Source organism: Glycine soja, chromosome 1 (assembly GCF_004193775.1).
Source record: "Glycine soja cultivar W05 chromosome 1, ASM419377v2, whole genome shotgun sequence".
NCBI classification, from domain to species: domain Eukaryota; kingdom Viridiplantae; phylum Streptophyta; class Magnoliopsida; order Fabales; family Fabaceae; genus Glycine; species Glycine soja.
In genome coordinates, this window is record NC_041002.1 from 34,054,866 (window position 1) to 34,082,020 (window position 27,155).

The following is a 27,155-nucleotide window of genomic DNA, read 5'->3' on the forward strand; positions in this document are numbered from 1 at the left end:
ATGATTGAAAATCATGTGAACGTGGTACCTAATGCATGGTTAACTAGGAAAATGATGGTTCCCAGGGCATCTCATGTCAATCTCATAATTGCATTTTCTGTGCATAGCATAAGTATGCCCGAGTCATTCATCTCTATGAGATGTGGTTGAAGTGTTGGTGATCAAAATTTCTATTCCTTGGATTATGAGGTTGAATCAAGAACTTTTTTTAAGGAAAAATTCATCAAGTCAAGGTCAAGTATGGAAGTAACCAACTTGCAAAGTTGGGGCAGAAGATGGACCGAGTTACATGGTTTCTTTGTCTACTGTCAATACATGATTAAGCTAAATAATTTACAGGAAAATAAGGATTTTTGATGTCCATGTGTTATTCCCAGTTTCACTTTGGCAATATGTGATGGACCATGTTGTTTTAATTCAACTATATGTCCTGTGTAAAATTTGCAATACTTCAACAATGCATCATTCACATACATCCATGCTTTTCATTGGTTGCGTTTACTCATTGCATTCTTTCCTTGAAATCAGAACTGTAATCATTGTTATCAAAAGGAAAGAATGCGCTTTACGTCGCCCTTACCAAACGCGTGCAAGAGCTAGAGTAATAAGTGAAATAGAGGAGGTGCAAGAGCGGATGAAGGTCGACATGGAGGCCGTGAAAGAGCCAATGACCACAAATGATGGAGGCCATGATGAGCATGAAGAAGATGATGAAGGTCAATGTGGCTCCAGTTGTCGCTACCAGCGCCATTGTTGAGGTGGACCCGACTCCCCCATCTGGCCTTAACCAAATAAATCATCCAACCTCGGATATGGTAGGTGAGGGAGGCAAAGAGTTGGGAAGTACGGGCGGCCCCCATTTTGTACAAGTTCAGAACAAGCATGCCTTCTCGCCATATGGCTTGCCTCCCAACTATACACCTCCCAATGTGGTGCACACTCCCGATGAGAATGAAAATAACTCCACTCCCATACTCATTGAGAGCCAACAACCTCAACCTGATCATGCACATGTCTCTCAACCCATGGGGGAGGCACATGAAATACCCCACCACAATCTAGCCGACTATGAGCCTCGCCTCGAATACGCCATTGAGGGATAAGCAGTTAGTGGTGTACCCTTGCCAAACACTTTGGAGGGCCCTCAATTTCGCCCACAACCACAACCCTTGCATTTCACAGTGGGGAAAGTCCCTCTTGCTATGGAGAAAAAGGGAAAATTGGATCATATAGAGGAAAGGCTCAGGGCCATTGAAGGAGGCGGAGATTATGCCTTTGCTGACATGGCAAACTTGTACCTAGTGTCTGACGTCATCATCCCTCCGAAGTTCAAGGTGTCGGATTACGATAAGTACAAAGGGACTACTTGCCTGAAGAATCACCTAAAAATGTACTGTCGGAAGATGGGGGCGTATGCGAAAGATGAGAAACTGTTGATGCATTTCTTCTAAGAAAGTCTTACTGGGGCATCCATCACCTAGTATACTAATCTAGAACCTTCCTGGGTCCATTCTTAGAAGGACCTAATGGTGGCCTTCATTAGGCAGTATCAATACAATTCTGATATGACTCCAAATAGGATGCAGCTACAGAGCATGTGTAAAAAAGAGCATGAATCTTTCAAGGAATATGCCCTAAGGTGGAGGGATCTGGCGACTCAAGTAGCACCTCCAATGACGGACAAGGAGATGATAACAATGATAGTTGACACGTTACCAGTGGTCTATTATGAGAAGATAGTGGGTTACACACCTTCAAACTTTGCCGATTTAGTTTTTGCCAGCGAAAGGATCGAAGTGGGTCTGAAAAGAGGCAAATTTGATTATCCTACTTTGATAAATAAAAGGCCTGGGGAAAATAGGGTGAATGAGAAGGAGGGAGGAACCTATGTTGTGACTGCCATTCCTACATGGCCAAATTCCTCACTAGCTCAACAATATCAATGCTTCTCATTACCCACCACCCTACCAGTCAAGAACACCTAATCAACCACAAAGGCCACCCCTAAATCAGCCACAAAGCCTGCTTGCCGCATATCCAATACCAAACACCACCCTTAACACAAACCAAAACACCAACCAGGGAAGAAATTTTCCAACAAAGAAGCCTATAGAATTCACCCCAATTTCAGTGTCGTATGCTAACTTGCTCCCATATCTACTCGATAATGCAATGGTAGCCATAACCCCAGCCAAGGTTCCTCAACCTCCATTTTTCCGAGGGTACAACTCGAATGCAACATGTGCTTATCATGGAGGAGTCCCGGGGCATTTGACTGAGCATTGTATGACCTTGAAACATAAGGTGAAAAGTCTAATTGATGCAGACTGACTAAACTTTGAGGAGGATAATCGCTTGTGAATTATGACATTGGCAAGCGACACTATGCATGGGGCAGTTTGAAGGATGTTGTTAGATGTCTCCAATGACTCATTAGGATTTTCAAGTTTATGCCATTAATGTAAACAACAATCACAATGCTAATAATATGGATAAATTTGATGTCCTTATCTCATTCTCTCATGATTACATCTTTGCTTATTTAACTTTGACTAGAATGTGAATGTAAGCTGTTGGTTTGTTTGCTCAAGTGACATGCGCTCCTGAGTTTGACTTCTAAGTCTGTTCAATCAGAAATTGTGCGTTCTACACGTTTGGTGAGGGTGCCATAAACGACAAGTAAAAAGTTAAAAAAATGTTTGATTGACTGTGTTTCAAATAAAAAGTACAAATATTCATGTGACCTCATATTTCCTAAAAGTTGTTCTTTTGAGAGAAAAGTGAGTTATCAAGAACATGATTCGTTCAACTTAATCTATCAATTTGAAATCCTTTAAATGTTTCTCGTCCTTGAAAATTCATTTTCGAGAATCTGCATAGTTTCTTTCATTTTTCCTTACTATAAGGTCGCGACAAAAGACAACAATAGGTACCTCAGAGCCCTACATTGAGGCAATGAGAGGGACCATGCATGAACCTCAAGCAAACCTAGGGGTAGATCAGAAGTTTTTACCCAGTAGGTCAAGAACCCGAAAGGGTGGCCTAGGCAAAAATTAGGGTAATAAAAAATAAAGAAAGAGAAAAAACAATCAGGGGCGTGCTATTAAGGTTTTGCCCCAAAATCCAAACTACAAAGGATCTAAGTCAAGATTTGAAATGACACATGACCATGTTTTAACATCCTAAACACGAGTTTATCGTTTGCTACCCCTCTAAGACAAAGCATATTCATTTTCTAAAAACAACAACAAAGAAAAACAACAAAAGCAAAATAGAAAAATGAAAAGAAAAAGAAAATAAAATTTGCCAAAGGCGAGTAAAAAAAATAGAAGAAGAAAAAAAAAAAAGACATCAGATCTCCAAATTCTTCAAGAAAGGCACAAAAGTGCAATGAAAGATTAATGTATGAGGCAAAAGGAGTAAAGCCTAACCCAAAAGGTACAAGCAACGCTCTTGAGGTTCTTACTCAATGTAACCCTTAAACACTCTTTGAGCCTTTGTGACCTTTTCTTTCATAGCCCTCTTACCCCTAACCATGTTACAAGCCTAATAAAGCCCATGTAGATCAAGAATGACTAATTTTCTTTTAAGTTGGGATTCTAGAATGAAATCCGCACATGCTTGTGATTGTTGAAAAAATATATATATGAAAAAAAGAATCCTCAAGGTTTCACACTTGCACGTTTGAGAAGAAAACTCATTTGACTAGGAGCTCATGGAAGATGCCTGAAGACAATTGTGATAGTAGAGTACATCTGATGTTAGTCTCTCATGAAAACTCCTTTGGGATCCCTTTCGAATCCAAGGGTAGCTTCGTTATAAATTCTTTCGTGATTAGCCGATGTCATCAAATTTCAACGGGATCGACAGACCATTGGCATCACTCTATAATCTAAAATCAAGAAAGTTTCACTTGGTCATATATCAAAGTGTAACAATCCATTGCCATCCTTCAATGGTGCACACGATTGGTCCTAAAGCCTTATATTTCTCTTGTTGTGAAAAATAATTGAAGTTTTTAAAAGAAAAAAGGGAAAACCCTTGGATCCATATTTCGGTTGATTGATTAAATGTCAAATGACTCCATTGCCGCCACTCCAAAATTGTCAAGTGGTTAAATAAAAAGCATACACTCTGAGGGAGTCCCTAAAGGGATTTGAAAAAAGATGGGATGAGGTTGCATGAGTTATCACATCTTTTAAAAAAGAGATAGTCAATCTGTGTTTTCCACAAAAAGAAAAAAAAATCAAAATCAAAATAAAAAAATAGGAAAGAATGTCATGAGCATTACACAATTTTCATGGTTCAAAACCATTTTGCATTACTAGCATTTCAAGATGAAGGTTGTATGCATCTAGATCCCGAAAATCATAAGTGCATGGACCTCTCTGTACATACCAATTTCCCAAATCTAATGTCCTATCTTTCGAGGATGAGAGGTCCTCTCAAAGAGTCAACCTCTTGTTTTCTAATAAGGTTGAGCCCCTTGGTACTAGTACCTATTGGCTTGTTTCACAGGACTCAAAGTCCTCTCTTTTATCATTCATAAGACTCAAAGTCCTCGCCTTTATCTTCGATAGGACTCAAAGTCCTCGCTTTTATCTTTCATAGGACTCAAAGTCCTCGTCTTTATCTTTCAAGGGATTCAAAGTCCTCACAATTATCATTTCAAAGACTATCATAGTCTTTTGTATGGCGGAGACTATCAATGTCATCCACCTTTACTTTTCAAAGACTATCATAGTATTTTGTCTTGCAGAGACAATCAAGGTAATCTGCTCCTTTACCTTCAAAGACTATCGTAGTCTTTTGTCTTACAGAGACAATCAAGGTCATCTGCTCCTTCACATTTCAAAAGACGGCAATGTCTTCAGTCATTTATGCTTTCAAAAGGTGACAATGCCTTCATTTACATTTCAAAAGATGACAATGTCTTCAGTCATTTATGCTTTCAAAAGGCGACAATGCCTTCATTTACATTTCAAAAGACGACAATGTCTTCAGTCATTTATGCTTTCAAAAGGTGATAATGCCTTCATTTACATTTCAAAAGACGATAATGATTTCAGCCATTTACGCTTTCAAAAGATGACAATGTCTTCATTTACTTTTAAAAGACTTCAATGTCTTCAGTCATTTATGCTTTCGAAGATGACAATGCCTTCATTTACATTTCAAAGGCTTCAACGTCTTTTGTCTTTTATAGGACTCAACGTCCTTGTCTTTGTGGTTTGTAGGACTCGACATCCTCTGTTTCTATGCTTTGAAAAAAATATATGCATATAAAAAAAGGAGAAGAAAAAGAAGAAGAACTTCAAATATCTTCCACTCTACAAAACTTCAATGTCCTTATGTTTCCTCGGTTTCACTTCCTTGGTTTCCGCTAGTTGCCCGATTGAATAGCAAGATAGCTCAAACGAAATTAGTGTCTTTATCTTTACTTCCCTTTTATTTCTAATAAAAGATAAGTAAAGAGGGGCAACTGTCATACCCTAATTTCGTCTGAGGACCTTCATTTGCTAATGTTTTGATTCTTGCTTGCCGAATTGAGCTGCTTGGCACCAGTTGTTGCGCAATCTGAAAGGTTTTTTGACGTGTTAGAAAAGAATGCGGAAAATACTCAAAAGCAATGGCAAAAGGGTCATTTTTACAATTTTTCAGGCTCCTGGCTCGCTTGGGCCACCAGAAAGCTTAGGGCTGATGTAACCGGCTCGCCTGGGCGAGCAAAGTTACTTTTGGAGGAAGCAACTAGCTCGCCTGGGCGAGCTGAGCTCGCTTGGGCGAGTTGCTGAACAACCTCCACCCTTCATTTCCTATAAATAGTCGTGAGGAGGCTGAGGTAAAGGTTCAACTTCATATATTGAGAACATTTTAGTGAAATTAGTGAGAATAAGGAGAACAAAGAAGAAACAACGAGGCCGAGGCGCTTTCAAGATCGATTCCTACTTCCGTTCTTCACCGTTCTTCGTCTGTTCTTCATCGTTCTTCGTTCGGTTAGTGTTTGCTTTTTGGAATTTGAACATGATTCATGGACCCCTATTGGTCCTCCTTATTGTTTTGTGCATCTTCATCTCTTTCTCCTATCATCGATAATTGTTTTTCTTTTGTAAAGTAAGTTTTAACCGATCATTAGTGCCGCAAGTTATCTTTAAAAAAGGATTGAAGTTTAATAAACAAAATAAAACCAACTCATAACTATTTTCCCTTTATCAAATATCACTTGAGATCTTTTCAAGGTCCAACGCCTTAACGATTCTCTCCGCCTTTCAAACTTGAGAAAATCATTTCAAGGTCCAACGCCTTAACGATTCTCTCCACTTTTCAAACTTGAGAAGACTGTTTCAAGGTCCAACACCTTAACTACTCTCTCCTCTTTTCAAAAATCAAAAGATCATTTTATGGTCCAACGCCTTTTGTTCTCAATTAAAATCAATCTTTCAAAAAAACATAAAAATAACGTAACACAACAAACATTCAGACTAAAGAACTACGTAGGTCTGATTTCCTCATCACACCTGAGGATACGTAGGAGCAAGGGCAACACCATTCTCTACCCCAAAAAATAAAAAAATATAAAAGGAAAAATACCTAAAAAATATAAAAAAGAAAAAAAAAACATAATTTTGAAGTCATGTTTTGCATACTCGATTAGAGGCTGTCGTCCCTTGTAACGAGCACGTGGGGTGCTAATACCTTCCCCGTACGTAAACAACTCCCAAACCTTCATTTTCAAAATTTGCAGACCTTTGTCTTTTTGGTTTTTCTAGTGTTTTCCTGGAGTAAATGTTGGTGGCGACTCCGCTCGCTTTCTACCTTGGAGACAAATGCTTCGGCCCTCCCGCGGAAGGGTAGGTTGTGACACACACATACACTAAGTCGAAAATTATAGGTATTACATCCCTCTCAAGTATATTTTCTCCATCCAAGAGACTAGCATATGTGACTTGTGTCATATCCCTATTTCGTCTGGAGACTATCGTTTGTTGATCTTTTGATCCTTGTTAGTCGACTTATGGTGTGGAATGCCAGTTATAGTGCAAAGCAAGGAACCATTCAGTGTTTCAATTAGGAAGACAAAATATACCAAGAAAGGAGGGCAAAAGGGTTGTTTCCTTGTTTTTCCTAGGCCCCACCTCGCCTAGGGCAACATTTGGCTTGCCTGGGCCACCAAATAATGTCAAGGCTAAGGGACTAGCTCGCCTGGGTGAGCTCTTTGCTTCAGGGTTAAGTTTAAGCTCGCCTAGGCGAGCTGCAATTGCCCCAAGGTGGTCTTTTGCCTATAAATAGGCATCCTAGGGGTGTTTTAAAGGGTTCCAGGGGTTAGAAGTGAAGAGAATTGAGAGAAGAGAGAAAAAAGAAGAAAAAAGAAGAGGAAACAAAGCTGAGGCACTACTGAATCGCGACCGTGATCATTCCCTACATCATTCTTGTTCTGTGTTCTTCTTTCGACCATCGGTTAGTTTTATTTTTAAGGATTGAATGTGATCTATGTACCCTTAGGGGTCCCCTTTGTTATTATGTGCACATTCATCTTCACCATCTATCATTGATAATCTCTTTTTCTTTGTAATGCTCAATCTTAACCCATCACTAGTGCAGTAAAATTGCCTTTAAAAAGATTGAAAGTTAATGAACAAATCTAAGGTAAAACCAACTTATAACTAAACTTTATTTCATGAAATATCACTTGAGATCGTTTCAAGGTCCAACACCTTAACGATTCTCTCAGCTTTTCAAGATTTAAAACATCATTTCAAGGTCCTGCATTTATTGTTTATCGTATTCATGCATTACATTTGCATTATCATACATCCTCATTTGGCATGCTTTTGTTCTGCCAATTGCATACATTCTATTTTCATCGTTTGCATGTTATGTTCACTCATGCATGATTCTGACACATAGTTGCTCAAATTCTATTTTCATCTTTCGCATGTCATGTTCACTCATGCATGATCCTGACACATAGTTGCTCATACCTTGCATTTTCCCCTACAAAAAGAAGAAGAAGAAGAAAACACAAAAAAAACAAAAAAAAAAATGAGCAAAAAGAAATTCACAATGAAGCGATAAATTTTACACCACATTCTTAGTTACATGTGTTGGGTACCATGATGATAGCTATAAACAGACCATGTTGAGATTATACACCCATTTCTCTTGAAAAACGATTGAAAATCACATGAACATGGTACCTAACACATTGTTAACTAGGAAAGGATAGTTCTTCGGTCGTCTCATGTTGATCTCATTTGTCATGCATAGCATAGGTATGCCCTAATCATTCATCTCTATGATAGGTTTTCGAAGTATTGGCAATCAAAATTTCTATTCTTGTGAACATAGGGTCGAACCAAGCACATGCTTTTAAGAAAAGTTTTTCATCGAGTCAAGGTCAAGTATGGAAGTAACCAGCTTGCAAAAGTTGGGACAGAAGATGGATCGAGTTTACATAGCTTCTTTGGCTACTGCCAACACATGATTGAGCTAAATAATTTACAAAATCAAGGACTGTTGATTTCCATGTTTTATTTCCAGTTGCACTTTGGCTCTAACAAGATGTGATGAACAATGTTGTTTTAATGAAAATCTAAATTGATTCGATCCTATGTTCTACTGAATGTTCTGTGTAAAATTTGTAATACTTCAACAATGTATCATTCACCTACATCCATGCTTTTTTCTTCTTTTCACATTGGCTGCATTGCTCATTGCATTCTTTCCTTGAAATTAGAACTGCAATCATTGTAATAAAAAGAAAAGAGCACGCTTTACAATGCCCTCACCGAATGCATGCCAATGCTAGAGTGATGAGTGAAATAGAGGTGGTACAGGAACAGATGAAGGCCAACATGGAGGCCATGAAAGAGCAAATGACCACAATGATGGAAGCCATGATCAGTATGAGAAAAATGATGGAGGTCAATACGGCTACAGCCGTTGCCGCAAGTACCTCCACTAAGGTGGACCTAACTCACCCACCTGGCCTCAATCAAGTAAATTGTCTAGTCTCGGATATGGTAGGTTAGGGAGGTGAAGCGTTGGAAAGTACAGGCGGCCCCTATTTTGTGCAGGTCCAGAGCGAGCATTCCTTCCCACCATATGGCTTGCCTCCCAACTATGCACCACCCAATGTTGCACACGCTCCCGAGGAGAATGTCGACAACTTCACTCCTATACCCATTGAGAGCCAACAACACTGGTCTGGTCATGCACCGGTCCCTCAACCCATGGGGTAGACACATGAAGTACCCCGGGACCATGCTCTGGCCGACTTCAAGCCTCACCTCAGATATGCCACTGAGGAGCAAGCATTTGGTGGAATACCCTTGCCAAAAACTTTGGGGGGGGGGGGGGGGCTCAATATCACCCACAACCCCAACCCTTACATTTTGCGATGGGAGGAGGGCTTCCTGCTATGGTGGAAAGGGAGAAATTTGATCATATAGAGGAAAGGTTGAGGGTCATTGAAGGAGGCGAAAATTATGCTTTTGTTGACATGGCAGAGTTGTGCCAAGTGCCCGACGTGGTCATTCCTCTGAAGTTCAAGGTGACGGATTTTGATAAGTACAAGGGGACTACTTGCCCCAAGATCACTTGAAGATGAACTATAGGAAAATGAGGGCATACATGAAAAATGAAGAATCGTTGATGCATTTATTTCAAGAAAGTCTTACGTTCTTGGAAAGACCTAATGGTTGCCTTCATTAGGTAGTATCAGTACAATTCTGATATGGCTCCAGATAGAATACAGTTGCAGAACATGTGCAAAAGGGAGCATGAATCTTTCAAAGAATATGCCCAAAGGTGGAGGGGTTTGGTTGCTAAAGTGGCGCCCCCAATGATAACATTGATATACATTACCAGTGTTCTACTATGAGAAAATGGTGGATTACTTGCCTTTGAGCTTTGCAGATTTAGTGTTTGCGAGTGAGAGGATTGAAGTAGGCCTAAAAAGAGGCAAATTTGATTACGCTGCTCGATGAATTATGGTGATAGGAGGCCTAGGGCAAATGGAGGGAATAAGAAGGAGGGAGAAACCCATGTTATGACTGTCGTTCCTACATGGCTAAATTTCCCATTAGTCCAATAATATCAATACTCAGCCAATATGAATCCTTCTCAACCCACCACCCTACCAGTCAAGAACGCCCAATCATCCACAAAGGCCATCCCCAAATTGGCCACAAAATCCGCCCAATGCACATCCAAGACGAAACACCACCCCTAATATCAGTCAAAATACCAACCAGGGAAGGAACTTTCTAGAAAAGAAGCCTGTAGAATTCACCCCAATTCCAATGCCATATACTGACTTACTCCCCTATTAGCTCGATAATGCAATGGCACTCATAAGCCCAACAAATATTTCTCAACCTCCGTTTCCCAGAGGATACAACCCTAACATGACATGCGCTTATCATGAGGGAGTTCTAGGGCATTCCATTGAGCATTGTATTGCAAGTGTATTGGCCAAGGAATTATTTTGAGTGCTCCATTGTTCAAAATAATTCCTTATTGAATTACAAGTGTATTGGCCAAGGAATTTTTAAGAGGATAAGATAATTTTGCTTTTGAGAGGATAAAACCAATTTGTTCTGAAAAACTCTGAGCAAATTCGTGTTCTAAGTCACATATAAATAGACCTTTGATGGCCATTAAAAAATCATTTGAACAGATGTGACTCTTGAAAATTATTTTTTGAAATTCTCCTCTGGTAATCGATTACAATATTTGTGTAATCGATTACAGGCCTTAAAATTTAAAACAAAACGTTCAATAACTGCTAGTAATCGATTACCATCCATGTGTAATCGATTACACATTATAAATTTTGAATTCAAATATTTAATGACTGTTGTAAATATTTTCAACTACTGGTAATCGATTATAATCCTCATGTAATCGATTACATGCCTTCAAAAATATTCAAAATTATTTTAAAAACGTTTTAGGAAGTGTTTTGGCCATTGGTAATCGATTACATCCTCTGGTAATTGATTACCAGAGAGTAAATCTCTTGTAAAAACATTTTTTGCTTAAATTCATTGGCCAAACCTCTTGTTGTTTCAACTTGGAATTCCCTTCCTAAATCACTAGAGATCTTCTTAATGATGTATCTTGAATTTCTTGGATTTTTGTCTTGAATTAAACTTGAGAAGCGCATGATCATATGGCATCGTCAAAACGTCAAGTCAAAGTCTTTGCTTCTACATCCTCGAATAAATGTTGGTGGCGACTCCACTTGTTTCCTCCCTAGGAAACGAATGCTTTGACTTATCTATTTTGCCTTCATTGTCTCGTTGTAGGGTATTGCGACACCTTACTTATGGGATTGAGTTCAATATCACTCGAACTAATGACTTGTTGATAATCAGTTAAATGGTTTGAAGGTTACTTACATATTTTTATGTTTTAATGTTAATATGTCATTTAAAAATATTTTATGGTGAATATTTATATTAAAATTGAAAAATTGGTGGATTTGTGTTTTTTAAGACTTTATTAGAAATTAGAAGAGAGATACGAACAAATTAGTAAAGTTCTTAAATATTTAGTTCATTAAGCTCCAAATGAATGAACTCAGTCGCTCTAATAGATACATTGTTTTTTTTAATGAAGGTATCTTCATAGCCGAAGTCATAAGACTAACTTTCGAGGTGTAGAGATCACTAAAATAGATTTTGTCTCTTCCAACAAAGTCTTCTTCATACGCACAAATAGAGAATCAAACTCCTGCCAACATGCCTAAAGAACTGTTATCTACCAACTACAATAAACCTTCCAAATCGATTTGGCTTAATAAACCAAGGTGATCAATATTTTAAACCTGGTCTCCCAACTAGGGAAGGGTTTAGAGCTTGTGACTAATAAAAAAAATAGTTATGTCCTTCCACGTCACATTTTTTTTCTTTCCATCCAAGTTTTATGAAATTTGAATTTAAGGACCTATTTTTATTTTCTTATAGTAATAAATGTAAAATATATTTTTCATCTTTATAAATATGAAAATATTTAAAATTCATTCCTATAAAATTTTTAGTATGTTTTCTCTTCCTCACAAAATTGAAATTTATGGTTTTTGGTCGAATGTAGGTTCAAGTAAATCCGAACCTACTATGATGACTTTTTACATTGATTATATATATAATTGATATAAATGTGATATTCTTTTTACATCTTTTATGCATATTACTGATTTAAAAAAGCCATGCACGTAATTTCAAATGTTCAAACCTTGCTCTAAGTAAAAAAATAACATATTTTAATGTTGAGGGAACAAAAAACATATTAAAATTTTTACAAGAACATGTTTTGAACATTTCCATATTTATAAGAATGAAAAACATATTTTAACCTAATAAGTATAAGAAAAAAAGATTATCCACATAGAAATTTTGTAAATTAATAGACACAATTTACATTTATCTCACCGGAAAATAAACAATTATGAGTTTCTTGTAGTTTTCCATATACAAGACCTTGTCAAATAAAACATAGGAAATGAAATTGTAATTAAATCATTTTTTATAATCTCAGTAAGTTAACGATTACTTTTTTTATTAAAATTAATTATATTAAAATTCAAAACAAAATACTGTATTTGTTATTATTCTTTAGAAAAATACAATTTCACCTATAATTAAATAATACTTAAGGAATAAAATAATAAAATAATTAAAAAGATAACATATAATATTATTAGTATATTTTTGAGTTTATTACCAAAAATTATATTTTTAAGTTTGATGTTAATGCAATGTGAATATAAAAGGTTTTACATTTTTTACCAATTAAAAAATATTTGATATGAATTTAAGGTTATTATTATCAAAACCAATAAATTTACTATATGAAGATTCATAATTGAATACTACTATAAAAACTTTTCTTGTCATTTCATATGATACTTTCTCTTTATTTTTTCATCCTCTATTTCATATTGATTGTCATTCTAACATTATTCAATTTTTTTCATATTTATTGAAAATTTTCAGTTTTCAATGAAATATAAAAAAATTATTCCAATTTTGACTCCTAATAAAGATATTTTAGTAAAATTAGTCCATATAAATAATATTGTCTAAAATATAATTTTTTTTAATCCTCTGAAAAATATTAAACTTAATTAATATTTTTTGGGTCACTTTGATATTGCTACAAAATATGTAGCAATTTTTCTAATAATTGTTTTTCTTAAATGTAATTTTTGTCACTTTATATTAAAATAGAGTCATTTAGTCCTCCTATTAAAATTCATAATTTTAATTCTCCTATTTTAATATAGAGACATTTAGTCCTTCAATTTTATAAAATCTACAATTTAGTTCTTCCATTAAATTTGAAATGTGATGATTGATAATAAATTAATCTAATGTGACCCAAATTAAGTGATGTGATATGAGATTATTTATTTAATCTACATTATACTTAATATTAGTATTTTAACAAGTCAATGCTTTCAGTTTAATAAAAGGACTAAAATTACATATTTTATAAAGGTGAGAATTAGATGTTTCCATTTTAAAATACAGGAGATTAAAAGGTTGTGAATTTTATAAAATAGGAAGATTAAATTCTTTATTTTAAAATAGAAGAATAAAAACTACAAATTTTAAAAAAATATAGAAAAACTAAAACTACATTTAAGCCTTATTTTTTACAAAATAATTTGGTGGATCACTTTTCAAAATATCTTTCTTTTTTCATTTATAACTGTCAAAGCGATACTTGCCTATTAAAAGTGATACTTGTCTATTAATAACAAGAAAAAAAGTGACACTTGTCTAGGAAATTCAAGCGTAATGCCATTCTTACTTTTTGTTTTTTTTTAAGCCAATGCATACTTACTAACGACATGATGGTTAACTTAATCATTTAATCAATATGAATTTGAGGGAATATTTTGTTTTACATATTACTACCTCTCTGGTAATTTATATAAGAAATAAAAAAACAGTTTTATAAAAAACATTTTTTATAAAAAATATAAGATTGCTTTTAAGTTTATTAATTATTATTTTTTATTTTTAATTAATGGTAAGATCTATTAATGATATGTACTAATTTTAATAAAAATAAATATATTTATTGAATTGTTAACATTACGAGATATTCCCATTATTTGAAAAATTATCTCTTAAAAATAATCATCACTAAAACTATTTAATATTATTGAATTTTTTTGAAATAAAATTAAAATTTATGATATTATTAATTAAAATTAACCAATTTAATAATCATTAGTATTGATGAATTAAATATTCATTTCTTAGATAAATAACTATTTTCGTCCCTGAATGTGTAGAACACTGATAAATTTGTTCATGAACGATGAAAATTCAAATTTTAGTCCCAAAAGTAAAAAAAGTGCGACAAATTCATTCATCTGTTAACTTTCATTTGTTATCGTTAGTGAAAGAACCTATGCAGCACATTTAGGAACGAATTTGTTAGCATTCTACATATTCAGGGACGAAAATAACTATTCACCCAAAATATAATTTAATTTTCATCTTCTCCCGTTTTTAATCATTATAAGCATAACATTACAATAAGTACTAAAAAAATAGAAAAACAAGTATAAGTTAAAACAAACATAATAATAAATATAATATTGATTAACAAATATAATTTCTATTGTTCTGAAGCAATGAAATTTGCTATTTTCAAACTTGTGTAGTTTGTTTTAGTTTGGGCTTAAGCCTTCATGAATAGTAGAAAACAATAGTTCTGCATGAGAGGTATAAAAAGCTAATATCCTATTAAGTTAACTACACCAAAGTAATATCATGTTACAATTCTTATCCTCTCTTATATATTACACTGTTTTTATACTCTACTCTCTATCTATTAACTTAATGTAAATTTTCTGTAGATTGGTGCTGCCTTGAAGTTGTTTGTTGTTGGTCTAGTTAAGGGTGAAGATATGTCTATCACTTCCATGCTATGGTTTGTCTTTTTTATATATACTCAATATTTGTTAAACTATTTTGTTGCCAAGGTTATCTATGCAATAACTTGGTATAGATTTATTGGGAGTCTTCACTTTTCTTTTTTCTTAACTCGGACTTATTGAATAGAATTTAATAAGTCAGCTTTCCAAAGTATTTTCATGCTAACTTTGGAAGATAATTGTTAAGGTTCTGAACCAGAACCTTTCCTTAGAATTCGAGGACTAAGGTTGCCTCCAAAAAAGGGAGAGAAGGTAAGGGAGTTATGATATTATTTCTTACTTTTCCTTCAAGGAGTGTTGTTACATATATAGCCTATTCTATTGCATAGACCATGGCCCGACAAGCTATCAACAAGCATAACAGAAAATGCTAACAAACCAGCAATGCTATAACATAATTATTCCCTTAACTAACTATAATATTTGCTCCTGCTAATTGGGTCTATCTACTCATAATCCTTCAGGTACGAAGGGGGACAATGCTTCCTCTTGGGCTTGTCATTTGTAATTTCTTCTGGCCCATTCTCTTCTACTTGCATCTCCTTGGCTTTTGCCATAACATTCCCGTGCGCATCTGGCAACACCTTGTTCTCAAGGTGGTAAGTGGCCCTTAAGTCAGACCAATCCTCCCATGAGGTGTCCTCTAGAGCTAACCCAACCCATTGAACTAGGACCTGTTGTTTCGGCCCAGAGGGTGTAGAGTCCCACCGTGTCTCCAGGAAAGCTAAGGGGCAAATCTCAAGTTGGTTATCCATTGCTGAAGTTGGTAATGCTACTGGTTTCGGGATCATCGAAGAAGATGGGTGAAATGGTATTAGAATTGAACAGTGGAACATTGGGTGAATACGAGAGTGTTCTAGCAATTGAAGTTTATAGGCTACCCTTCCAATTCGATCTTCCACCTGAAATGGTCTATAAAAGCGTTTGGACAGTTTTGAGTGAGATTGGCTTGTAGCTGAGGCTTGTCGGTGTGGCCTCAACTTCACCATCACCCAGTCACCAATTTGAAATTCCTTATCCTTCTTATGGCCATCTGCCACTTTCTTCATGTGAATCTGTGCTTTCAATAGTTTCTTGCATAGGGAAGCAAATACAGATTCACGATGTATGAGTAGATCATCTACTGCCTCAAAGTTGGAGGTGCTTGTAATGTATTGTGGGATATTAGGAGGTTTCTTGCCAAAGGTTACCTCGAATGATGAAAGATTGGTCCCAGAATGGCATGAGGTATTGTAGGACCATTCGGCCCACATTAGGAACCACCCCCATGATGACGCTTTATTATGAATAAAGGCCCTGAGATATTGCTCAAAGATATAGTTTGCGACTTCGGTTTGGTCGTTTAATTGCGGGTGCTAGGCGGAATCTGCTAATGAAGAGTGGGTCACGATCAGAGATGATGCTACGAGGCATGCCATGGTGCTTGGGTAACATACCCAGGTGAATACCCTTAGAGAATCTATCCACCACCACCAAAATTGATGTATGACCATGATACACGGGTAGGCCAGAAATGAAATCCATGAACAAATATTCCCAAGGTGTCGATGGTACTGGTAACAGATACAACAACCCTCCTGCATGAGTTATTTTATATTTAGTGTGTTGGCAATCTAAACAGCTGGCAATGAATTTTCGAACATCCTGGTGAATATTGGCCCAAGTAAAGTTATCATTTAATCAGGCAAGAGTTTAGCAGACCCCCATATGGTCTCCCGTCGAGGACTAGTGAAACTCTGATAACAGAGTTGGAATAAAAGGGATCCCACTTGGTAACCAAATTCGCCCATTTTTCATAATAAGTTCTTATGTAATGGAGTAATCAGGATATGATGTTGGTTTAGACTTGACGGTTTTCTGGAGAACGAGAAATTCAGAGTTTGCGGCTAACTCCTTCTTCAATTCATCAAGAAAGGTAAAGTGAGGTATGGATAAGAACAATAGGAATCTTGTGGAGGGTTCATAAGCTCTGGACAAGGCATCTACCACCATGTTATATTTTCCGGAGTGATATTGGATCATGTAGTTGTATCCAAGGAGGTGAGACAAGTACAACTGTTGTTCGAGAGTCTGTATAACCTGTGCCATGAGTTCTTTTAGGCTTCGATGATTGATGAGGACGATGAAGCGGTGGCCCAACAGATATTGATGCCACTTCTTAACCCCCATGGTGATGGTGGTGAGTTCCTAAACATAGGTAGACGCATGAACGAGTTTGGGGGCAAAACTGCTTACAGAAGAAGGCGATAGGGTGGCCGCCTTGTGATAGTATTGTGCCCATTCCCATTCCTGAAGCATCTGTTTCGACCACGAATGGAATGGTGAAGTTGGGTAGAGTTAGGACTAGTGCCTTGCTGATGGCATCCTTGAGAGTTTGGAAAGCAAGGTCCGCCTCTAGTGGCCATCTGAACTTCTCCTGTGTGAAGAGGTTCATCAATGGCACTGCTATGGCTGCATAGACTTTATTGAATCTACGATAAAACCCCATCAAACCGAGGAACCCGCACAAGGCTCAGAACAAACGCAATGGTGGCCATTGTTGGATTGCCTTCACCTTTTCCGACACTAGTTCTACTCCCGTCCAGTCACCGAAACCAAGTGACCTAGGTATTCAATTTGATTCTGGGCAAAACAACATTTGGACAACTTGAGGTGAAATTCACCATTCTATAAAACTTGGAAAGCAATTGTTAGATGAAATAGATGATCGTTAAAGGTGGTGCTATAAATTAAAATGTCATTGAAGAAAACGATGATGAATTTGCACATATAAGGTTTGAATATTTGATTCATTGTAGCTTGGAACGAAAGGCACGAGCCAAAAGGCATCACACGAAATTCGTAGTGGCCATGGTGTGTGTGGAATGCCGTTTTGCTCACATTGTCCTCCTTCATCAATATCTGGTGATAACCTTGGAGTATGTCCAATTTTGAGGACCATCGAGCGCCTCCTAACTCATCCAATAATTTTTCCACCGTTAGAATTGGAAAACGATCCTTGACCGTGATGGAGTTCAAGGCACGGTAGTCAACACAAAATCACCAAGAACCATCTTGTTTCTTCACGAGAAGGACCGGAGATGAAAAAAGACTTGTGCTTCGTTGGATGAGCCCCTATTTCAGCATAGAATCAACCTGGGTTTTGATTTCTTGCTTTTGGTAGTATGGTATCAATACGATCAAACATTAATTAGAGAGGCATTAGGAATGAGGGTGATGAAATGATTAGTGGTACGTGGTGGAGGTAGTGTAGTAAGTGGTTGGAACAGGTGGCGATATTGGTTAATGAGGTTGGAGATGGCAGGTGATTGATTGTGGGTAGAATTTGAGGAAAGGGTTGTTTGAGTTGGAAGAGGCTCTATGCATAAGTGGAAGAATGCACTAGCAGTGTTGGAACGAACCATGCGCCGTAGTTGGCGAGGGGTTACAAGTGTGAGCTCACTTTCACGATCACCACAAAGCTCCACTAACCTGTCTTCATGGCAGAATTTCATGGTCAGATCGTTGTAGTCCATAAGGATTGGACCCAACAACTTCAACCATTGCGCTCCTAAGACAATGTCATGTTAGACAAGTGGCCTCAGATATCTTAAGAAGGGGCGGGGGTTGAATTAAGATATCACAAACTATTTCCTCAATTAAAAATTCTACTTTGATTTTAATGCAAGTTCCAAGTTCCCTTAAAGATGAATATCTAAAAGATAATTCAAATTAAATAATCTGAATATAAATGTTAAGCAACAAAAAATAAAAGAGTTTAAGGGAAGAGAAAGTGCAAACACAGTTTTTATACTAGTTCGATAAAGTCCGTTGCCTACGTCCAGTCCCCAAGAAGCCCTCTTGGGAGTTCCACTATCTCGCAAAATCCTTTACAAATTCTGACCCACACAAGGACAACCTTTCCTTTGTGTTCAGATTGCTTTACAACAAGAGACCCTCGATCTCTTTATCCCTTTTCAGAAGTAAGAAGAAGAGAAGAAGAAATCTCTCTTGAAAGAGATAGATTATACAATGAAGCACTTAAATAATTCCTTATTGAATTGCAAGTGTTTTGGCCAAGGGATATTTTAGAGGATAAGATAATTTTGCTCTTGAGAGGATAAGACCTTTTGTGCAGAAAAAATCTGAGCAAATTCGTGTTCCAAGTCACATATATATAGGCCTTTGATGGCCATTCAAAAACCATTTGAACAGATGTGACTTTTGAAAATTATTTTTGAAAATCCCTTCTGTTAATCAATTACAAGATTTGTGTAATCGATTACAAGCTTTAAAATTTGAATTCTAACTGCTATAAAACGTTCAATAACTGCTGGTAATCGATTACCATCCAGATGTAATCGATTACATATTGTAAAATTTGAATTTAAATTTCTAATAGCTGTTATAAACAGTTTCAACTGCTGGTAATCGATTACATGCTTTGTGTAATCAATTACATATTGTCAAAAATATTTAAAATCATTTTAAAACATTTCAGGAAGCATTTTGGTCACTGGTAATCGATTACATCCTCTGGTAATCGATGATCAGAGAGTAAATCTCTTTTTAAAAACATTTTAACTTGAATTCTTTGGCCAAACCTTTTGCAGTTTCAACTTGGAATTCCCTTCCTAAGACTCTAGAGATTTTCTTGATCATTATCTTGAATTTCTTGGATTCTTGGATTCTTGTCTTGAATAAAACTTGAGAAGCGTGTGATCCTTTGGCATCATCAAAACATCAAAATGTCATTGCTTCTACACATCAGCCCCACATAATGCCAAGACATGGAAATTGACCAAAAAAACGTGGCCCTAGATATGCACCGGAATGTCCTTGTAGACCTAGTGACATTGGAGTTCATTGCCATTGCCAACAATGATGTCTAACAGGGTTGTGGGTTGAGTGCATAGGCCCTAGGTTGATGCCAATTGTTGTTGAAGAAAATTATGGGTGCTACCTCTATCTATTATTATGAGCATCGACTGTCGTGAAATCTGGCCTAATAAGCGTAACGTCTCAAGTGCTACATGGCCCGAAAGAGAATGTAGGCTGATTTAGGCTTGAGGCTAGGTATCCGGGTCCGCTAGTGGATCAGGCACTAAAGAGGGAAATGAGCCTTTGGGAAGGTCTTCATCCTTATCCTTAGAAATTAGCAAAAAAAGCTTAAAGGAGCAGCGACGACCCCGTGAAAATTTCTCGTCACAATTAAAGCAAAACCCCTTTTCCCTTTGAGTCGTAATTTCCTTCGGTGACAAGTGCTTGATGGGGATGAGGGGTGGTTTGCTAGGAAAAATAAAGGGAGAGTTCCAAAGGGACAAGGAATAAGTTGTGTTTACGCGAGGCAACAGGGGTCCCGTGGGTGAGGAAAATTAAGACAGTGACTGTCCCGAAAACAAAAGAGGACGTTTGGGACGAAGGGGACAACGAGAGTTGATGAGCTTCTCCTCCTAGAGACGAGCCAGGGAAGCCTCCTGAGTTAGCATTAGAGGTTGCAAGGCTTGTACCTCGTGGCGAATCTCAACGGTGAGCCTGGAGATGAAGCAACTAAGTAGAAATTGGGCTGGCAACCCTACAATGCAATTGGCCAAGGATTCAAACTCAGATAAGTACTCAGTAACTGTACCTTGCTGAGTTAACTTGAAAAGCAGACCAGTAGGGTCCTCATAAGAGGACAGTGCAAAACGGGCTTCGAGGGCTTGGATAAGAGCGGACCATGAAGAAAGTTGGGTGTTATGAGACATCCATTGAAACCAAGCCAATGTCGGGCCATCCATGTAGAAGGAGGTGATGGTCAATCGTTCATGGTCCGAAGTAGAGTGATAGTAAAAAAACTGGGTGATCTTAAAGATCCAACCCATGGGGTCAGTGTCGTCGAAGCGAGGTACTTCTAATTTCATTCGGTGTTGGGCCGAGGTTGGTGATTGAGTGTATGGGGTTGTGGCGGAAGAAACAGGGGAAGGTTGATTCGTCTCCAATTGTGCCATGCGGTGGAGAAGGTCGTTGATCTTTGTAGACATGTTGATCTGGGAGGAGGTGAGTCTAGCAATGTTGTCTTCGATTTGGTCCATGTTGGACTTCGAGCAAGTTGACTCCGCCATGGAAATTGCAATGAATGCACCAAGATGTTAAGGTTCTAAAGTATTTTCCAAAGTATTTTCATGCTAACTTTGGAAGATAATTGTTAAGGTTCTGAACCAGAACCTTTCCTTAGAACTCGAGGACTAAGGTCACCTCCAGAAATGGGAGAAGGTAAGGGAATTCTGATATTATTTCTTACTTTTCGTTCAAGGAGTGTTCTTACATATATAGCCTATTCTACTGCACAGACCATGGCCCGACAAGCTCTCGACAAGCATAACAGAAAAATGCTAGCAAACCAACAATGCTATAACAGAATTATTCCCTTAACTAACTATAATATTTTCTCTTGTTAATTGAGTCTATCTATTCATAATCCTTCAAGTACAAAGGGCAACAATGCTTCCTCTTGGGCCTGTCATTTGTAACTTCTTCTGGCCCATCCTCTCCTACTTGCACCTCCTTGGTTTCTGCCGTAACAATAACTCATTGATAAGTTTATTGGTGGACAGAAAGATGTGAAATTCTGAGATTAGCATCATTAATGATCTTTACAGTTGCCAGTTTGTTTTTCATTTTTTCAATGTTCTAACCAATGGCGGTTGGGCTAGCGGAGGGCGTTGACCATAGAGTGGCCATCCATGTTTAAATCCATACTAGGAGAAGCACCTACGTTAGTGTTTAACCATGCCTTGAGTAGGATTGCCACCTATGGAGAATATCTATTGAAAATCTCAAAAAATTGATGTTTTTGAATTCTTCAAACTTTCAACAAATACTGATTTTCTTTTCTTTGGATCTTAACATTATTTCTTCATTATCTTTGTGTCCACCAAATAAGCATTCTCTTACTCTAAAAGCCTTATAGCTTTTCATCTTTTTCTGACAAAGGACTATTGTGATCATACATTGTTGTTCAAAAACTTGGAACAATTTTATGAAAAGCAAAGGACTTCCTCAATAACAAAGTCTACAGATTTCTGGCATTTATTCAAACTGTTCTTGCTAATGTGTTCTTAAACCTAATTGCATACTTTATCATTCTGATGCTGTAATTACATTCTTTATACCCAATTTAATTTGCACATGTTTTAGGTGTACTGATGACTTGCCGCAAGACGTCCCAAAGGCATCTGATAAAACTTTACGGGATTTGCAGCTGGACTATTTGGATCTCTACCTTGTATGTAAATCATAAGAAATTCGTTCCTTCCTACATCAATTTCTATTAGTGTCACTGAATTCAAAATTTGATTTTTCATGACTATTTTCTTATATAGATTCATTGGCCAGTCAGTGCGAATAATTGGCAGCTTACCAAACCTGACATAGCTAGCACATGGAGAGCAATGGAGGCACTCTACAATTCTGGCAAGGCTCGAGATATAGGGGTCAGCAAATGTGCCTCCAGTTGTTAACCAAGTGGAATTGCACCCTTCATTACAGCAGCCAAAATTACATGCTTTCTGTAAATCCAAGGGAGTGCACTTATCAGTGAGTGCAAATTTACATCCGTTTAGAACAATTATGAATTCTACCATAAGTACATATCTCTGAATATAAAGAACTTGAAGGAATAGTATAGTAGACATCTTGTAGCAATTTCAGTGTTAACATATAGAAAAGTTTTGTGATTCTGAGCTGCAATTTTGCTTACTACTTACCACTATCAATGTTTTTATTCAGGGTTATTCACCACTGGGAAAAGGATACAGTGAAAGTAATATACTTAAAAATCCAGTTCTGCACACAACTGCAGGGAAGTTAGGGAAGACTCCAGCACAAATAGCCCTTAGATGGGAACTATAAATGGGTCACAGTGTACTTCCCAAGAGCACAAATGATGCAAGGCTCAAGGAAAAATTTGATCTGTTTGATTGGTCTATTCCTGCTGATTTGCTTGCCAACTTCTCCGACATTAAGCAGGCAAGTTATTTCAGGCAATCTTCTGTTTACTCGTTTGGGAAGAGCTTAATTAAGGAAATAAAGTTTTCTCAAGCTAAGAAAAATTATTGTTTTTTGAAATTAAGTTATTTTAAGTTCCAAATCTTGCAAAAGATTTTTTTGTTTGTTTCATGTAGCATTTTACTTGCTATACAAGTATGATATTTAAAAATCAGTTTATATACTAACTGCTAAGGCCAATCCATGTTAGAAAAATTCAGTGAATATATACATGCAGACAAGTTCTCATTTCTACTTTATGTTTTACTGATGCAGGAGAGAAGTTACTGGAGATGGTTTTGTTAGCAAGACATCTCCTGGGTACAAAACAATTGAAGAACTCTTGGATGAGTATTGGAGAGTTTCCATATAGGCCATTTTCTCCCCTCTTAATGCAAAATGAGCGTATCGGATTATTGTAATAATTTACAATGCATTTATTATTTGGGAATTAAGATGTGTAATGGGAGATGTCGAGTTTAGTTTACATTAATAACGTGACATTTTGGAATTCAGTTGTTTGAGTCTTTTTTTTGAGTGGGAAAATACAGACAAAGAAAGAACAACTAAACTAGGACCTCACATAGGAGTGTCCTATAACATCAGCAACATAAACAGGAAAAAGAGCACTAGGACACTGTTGCAAGATAATTAAATCCTGTGGAGAAGATGATCCTTCTTTCGCGAGGCAATCTGCAATAGTATTTCCTTCCCTATAGACGTGTTGGAAACAACTCATAGTTGTTTGAGTCTTGACCTTAGTGTTGACAAAACTATCAGATAAATTAACTGAATACTAAACAGTTAAGTAAAAGTTGAGAAGTTGGTATAAACTCAAAGTTGATAAACTAGCTAGGTATGTTCGGCCAACACTTGGGTTTGGAAAATAAATGCTATAGTTATTAGAGAAAGGGGTAATTCTGTCTTTACTGATATAAGTAGGGGAATAAGTGTAATTTCACAATAAGGGAAACAATTTGTTATGAGATAAACACTTTTCGTTTCCGCAAAATACGCAATTTTCGTTATTCTGTCTTTCTTCCATCTCTTTCTTGCTCATCTTCTCCATTTTTCTTGGTGAGTTTCTTGGTGAGTTTGTGTGTGTGATTCAAGTTTCCATTGCTTGATGTGTGCTAGATTAATGTTTTAGATCCAACATTTTGGTATCAGAGCCTAATCGAGCCTGGGATCGGGAAACACGAGTGAAATCAGTGAGGTTTCAATTTGCAATTTGGGAAACACGAGTGTGAGTGAGTGTTCTTCATCGATTTAGTGAATTGAACACGAATTGAGTGAAAATGAAGTTGAGCACAAATGGAGGAAATGTCCCTGCGCAATTGCTGGTTCTTGATGGAAAAAATTGGGAACGGTGGCATATTCAAATGAAGGCATTGTTTGAATTTCAAGACGTGATGGAGGTAGTGAAGAATGGCGTAGCGGCGGAACCAACAGAACCCGCTACTGAGGCGGTGAGGAATGCATACAAGGATAGCAAGAAGAAGGATGCGAAGGAAATATTCTTTCTGCATCAGAGTGTAGATGATGCGAATTTCAATCTGATCTCGAAGGCGACCTTAGCGAAGCAGGCCTGGGATAAACTTGAGAAATGTTATGCTGGTGGAGATCGAATCAAGAAGGTGAAACTTCAAGTTTTGCAGCGACAGTTTGACTCAATGACGATGGAAGAGAATGAGAAGATTGCTGACTTCTTTGCACGAGTAAAGGTAGTCACCAATCAGATGGCTACACAAGGTGAGACTCTAACTGATGGAAAAATTTGTGAGAAAATTACTCGATCTCTACTGGAAAAATATGATTATATAGTATGTGCAATTGAGGAATCCAAGGAAGTAAGTGAAATGAGTTTAGAAGAATTGCAAAGTTCACTAGAAGCTAGAGAACTTAGATTGCTAGAGAGAAATAAGAAGAAAATTGCTGAGCAAGCCTTATTGGCTCAATCTAGTAACAAGAATTCTGGCGACAGTAACAGAGGAAGAAGTGGTTTTAGAGGAAGAGGTCGTGGTAGGAACAATAGAGGAAGAAGTGGCTATGTTTCTAGTAGTGGAAGAGGCCAGAATAATGTTGAAAATAAACCTGATCAGTCGCAGAGAGGCAGGGGCAGAGGCTACTATCGAGGTGGTAGCAATGGTAGAGGAAGAGGTGGTAGGAAAAGGTTTGATAAACAGAACATCCAATGTTATAATTGTGATAGGTGGGGACACTTTGCAGATGAGTGTTATGCGAAGAAGGATTCCCAAGGTGATGAGGCAAATCTTGCCAAAGGTGATGATGAAGAAAATGAGCTAGTGATGCTCATGGTGACTACTGCAGATGAAATGTGCACCATTGATGAATGGTACCTTGACACAGGATGTTCTACACATATGACTGGTCATAAAGAATGGCTTGTCAACTTTGATGCAAGCAAGAAAAATAGAATCAAGTTTGCTGATGGTAGAGCTATGCTAGCAGAAGGAGTTGGAAATGTGATGATCAAGATGCCGAATGGTACACAGTACTGCATATCAGGTGTATTTTATGTACCTGGACTAGAGAGCAATTTGCTCAGTCTAGGACAATTAGTGGAGAAAGGCCATAAGGTGATTATGGAAGATAAAAAACTTAAACTGTTTGATTCAGGTGGTAAAAACAGTTTGATATTTGATGTTTCTATGTCTAGAAACAGGACATTTAGAGCCAATCTGGAAGCACTTTGCCATAAATGCCTAGCTGCAATAGTGAGTGAAGATGATTGGGTGTGGCATTACAGATATGGTCACTTGAATTTTAGATACTTGCATGACTTGAGTACTCACAACATGGTTGGGGGGCTGCCATTGATAAATGTACCAAAAGAATTATGCAAAAATTGTGTTGAGTCTAAACAACATAGAGAGTCTTTTAAGAAATTTGTTGAAACTAAGGCAAGAGAAAAGCTTGAAGTGATATACTCTGATGTGTGTGGCCCAATGCAGTGTGAATCTCTTGGTGAGAGTAGATACTTTGTATCATTCCTAGATGATTTCACTAGGAAGATGTGGGTGTATATCTTGAAGAGAAAGAGTGAAGTGCTAGGAGTATTCAAGAAGTTCAAGAGAATGGTGGAGAGACAAACTGGTTTCTTGATAAAAACTATAGTCACTGATGAAGGAGGAGAGTATACTAGCAATGAATTTGATGAATTTTGTGAACTGGAAGGTATTGCGCATGATGTGACACCTCCCTACACTCCCCAACATAACGGTGCAGTAGAAAGAAGAAAACGAACAGTGATGAATATGGTCAGATGCATGCTTAATGGAAAGAAGCTACCAAAATTTCTTTGGGCAGAGGCTGTCTCCACTACAATGTATGTGCTAAACCGAAGCCCAACAAAAAGGCTCAATAAAATCACACCTGGAGAAGCATGGTTTGGACGCAAACCAGTTGTTAGTCATTTTAAAATTTTTGGCTCTATTTGTTATAAACATGTGCCTGATCAGTTGAGAAAGAAGTTAGATAGAAAAAGTGAGATAATGATACTGCTGGGTTATCATGCCACTGGTGGTTACAAATTGTTTAATCTAGTAACCAAAGAAGTGCTTGTGAGTAAAGATGCGGTAGTTGATGAATCCAAGGACTGGAATTGGGATAAAGAGATGGTAGAGGAGCCTACAAAAGTTGTGATTGAAGCTTCTATTGATGAGCCAAGTGATTCTTCTGCTGCAGTAATTGATGACAGTGACCAAGGAGGAGTAAGGAAATCACAGAGAGCTAGACAACCCTCTAGCAGGTTACAGGATTATGAATTGATACATGATTCAGCAATAGGGGAGGAAGGTGAGCTAGTACACTTAGCTCTATTTGCTGAATCTGAATCAGTGAGCTTGGAGGAAGCAATGAATGACACAAAGTGGACTGATGCTATGAAAGAAGAGCTGAAAGCTATTGAAAAGAATAATACATGGCAACTTGTGCCTCTGCCTGCTAAGAAAAAACCTATTGCAGTAAAGTGGGTTTATAAGGTAAAAAAGAATCCAAAAAGAGAGATTTCCAAGTATAAGGCCAGGCTAGTGGCAAAGGGATTCTTGCAAAAGGCTGACATTGATTTTAAGGAGGTGTTTGCACCTGTTGCAAGAATAGAGACAGTGAGAATTATTACTGCTATAGCAAGTAAAAAAGGGTGGCATATGCACCATATGGATGTGAAATC

The 27,155-nt window shown here is 37.2% G+C and overlaps 1 pseudogene; it reads left to right on the forward strand.

Moving 5' to 3' along the window:
• The first annotated feature begins 680 nt into the window (after window positions 1-680).
• LOC114425472 lies at window positions 681-23,385 on the forward strand (annotated as a pseudogene).
• Window positions 23,386-27,155: the final 3,770 nt, after the last annotated feature.